This window comes from Silene latifolia, chromosome 9 (assembly GCF_048544455.1).
Source record: "Silene latifolia isolate original U9 population chromosome 9, ASM4854445v1, whole genome shotgun sequence".
Taxonomy (NCBI): Eukaryota; Viridiplantae; Streptophyta; class Magnoliopsida; order Caryophyllales; family Caryophyllaceae; genus Silene; species Silene latifolia.
In genome coordinates, this window is record NC_133534.1 from 179,685,854 (window position 1) to 179,688,504 (window position 2,651).

General features: G+C 39.5%; 1 long non-coding RNA gene across 1 annotated transcript; it reads left to right on the plus strand.

Moving 5' to 3' along the window:
• Positions 1-1,622: 1,622 nt before the first annotated feature.
• LOC141598386 (uncharacterized) lies at positions 1,623-2,305 on the plus strand. Its single transcript, XR_012523475.1, has 2 exons — positions 1,623-2,026; positions 2,117-2,305. It is a non-coding gene; the product is annotated as an uncharacterized LOC141598386 (long non-coding RNA).
• The last annotated feature ends 346 nt before the right edge of the window (positions 2,306-2,651 follow it).

Here is a 2,651-nt window from a genome sequence, read left to right on the forward strand (position 1 = left end):
GGGTAGGAGATGGTCGCATCCGTGTCTTGTCTTAGTTTGTGTTGTGTTAGTTGGGTTTGTAATGTTTTGTATTAGTATATTGTGTTGGTACGTGCGTCGGGAAGTCATTTTATTGTGTTTGTTTTGGGTAGAGTGTGAACTTCAGGGACAAAGTTCTTTTTAAGGAGGGAATACTGTAATACTACGGATTTTATAGGCTGGTACTCGACCGAGTATGGCCTACTCGATCAAGTAGTGTTGGTCATGTAGTCTGTTTGGCTACTGCCGAAGAACACTCAGCCGAGTATGATGAATACTCGACCGAGTAGAGGATACTCGGCCGAGTATCCGGTCTGGCGAGTAATATTTCAGCGGTTTGATTCGGGAGTAATTAGAGGTTATATAATTTTGATAATCAGTTTCTAAACATCATTTTACAAAACCAAATCAAACGTACGACGCTCTAATCACTCCCAATCTCTCCTGTGTGTGTGTGTGTACAATCTTAGCAATCGTATTCAACCCTTCATCCTTTCGTTGGTAAGTCCTTGTCCCCATGTTTGTTGATGGTTAATTCTAGGGTTTGCCTTTAATCATGATTTGGGGGAAATGGGGTTTTGCAATTAGTAATTGTGTTATGTGATTGTTTTTTAGGCGACGACTTCGTAGAGGAGCCATTCTAGTGCCTGATTCTCTGCATTGCTGTTGTTGCTAATGTAGGGTTTCCCTACTCAGTTTCTGTTGATTGAATTAAGATGTGATTGTTTTGTGTTTACTGTATCTGCTGATCATCGAAGTGTTGGTGTTGTTGTGGTGGTTCTGATCTTGTGGTGTTGTGATGATTATGGTGGAGTCACTTGCGGGAGTGGCTTCACGCCCTAGCTCGCCCTCCGTGGAACCCGTCACGGGAGGGGATCTTCACATTAAGGGACAGGGTTATCGCTCGTTGATGAGCGGGATTTAGGCGGGGATTGGCTGCGGTCCCCCACTGGCGGCGAGGATTACTTGTTGCGATGGGTAGTCTGGTAGGGTTGCACACGTCGGTGTGTAGTCGGTTACTGTGTGAAATCGGGAGACTGGGGATGAAGGATGATCAGCTGGTTACCTTGTACTTTTGTCTTATTTTGATTGAGCAGTACTGACCCCGTTGTTGTTTTATGAAATCTGCGGTGATCCATTCGGGGATGGTGAGGAGGCTGTGACAGGTATTGCATTTGGTGAGCTTGGGGCAGTCATGGGAGAGTCACCACGCCAAATGTAGTGTCACCATCATGAGTCTTAGCATATGATTTTGTAGTTGTTAGCATTCGGATTCACTTTTATTGGTTTTTGGAACTCTGTAACCTTTTTACATTTACAGTATCTTAATAAATGTGTTTGGGACAGTTGCTTTTGATATATACTAACCTCGGGCAACCGAGATGGTAACAGCCTTTCATTCTAGGGTAGTCCTGGTAAGGTACCTTGGTATGAGGGGGTGTTACAGGGAGCACTACTGGTTTTAGGGCAAAGGGTGGTACTGAGCCATATACTTTTATTGAGGCATTGAATAGACTAGCTACTCCACAGGGGGGAGTAGTGTAGAGTGGGAAAGATCCCCCTCCACCTAGTTTAGATGCATCAATTAATCATCAACATATATACTTAAAAGAGGAACTTTTGGAGCGGTTTCATTAGCTATTTCTTTTTGTTGAATAAATTGTGTATAAATAAAAAGATAATTAAAGTAGAGATGAAAAGATAGAAGTTCACAAGACTTTAAATGCTAAAGTGTAGTTTTAGTAGAATACTACGCATCCATCAGTATATAAGCATATCCTGCGTCCAAAATTTTTACTCTGAAATTTACCATGTATCTATCCATCTCCTCCCCTAATGCTTGATATTTTCCCTCTCCCCATGTCATGGTTTTTAGACATAATTATTATGTGCTCCTAATGTGTAGTGTAAATATGATGCTTTTTTATGACTTCTAATAATGTTTCTTTTCTATGCAGCTCAAAGTCAGGGTATATTACAATACTAATAGCTGAAAGACTACTCAAGAGTACTACTCCGAAAACTTTGTTTTAATAATACCTTTGTTTGCGTTTTATATTCATTATTAGGAGTAACTGACTTAAGAGCCTTGACGAAGTGCAATCACTACGGCTGGTGCCGTCGTGCCGAATCCTGGAAGAAGCAATAAAGTGATGATCCGACATAAGGGAGGAGGCGTTGTGTTTCAAGGAGAGATATGAGAGCCGAATTTGATTTGTAATTAACTGTGTGAACTTTCAAATGTTCTGGAATTTGGTTTCAATATGGACACTTTTATCAATTATCATGATTTGTGTTATATTATTTGGTGATAATTGAGATCATGGTCTTTTGTTTTAGAAGAAATAGTGTTGATCAAACTACGTACTGAGCGTTCAAGTGAGTTTCAATGACATTCCTTTATAAGAAATGAATTATTTTGTGTAAGTTACGAACTAATCCAATTATTAAACGAGCGATTTTGATATAATGATGTGATATGGTTTTGTGGTCGAAAAAGATAATGAGTCTAATTTTGTTTGAGAATCTTTATCGTCAACTTTGGGACTATGCTTTCGTCAAAGATATCGTGTAAATCAAAACTTAGAGTCCGACATTAATTATCAAAATCTCAAAAATAAAATAAATATAAA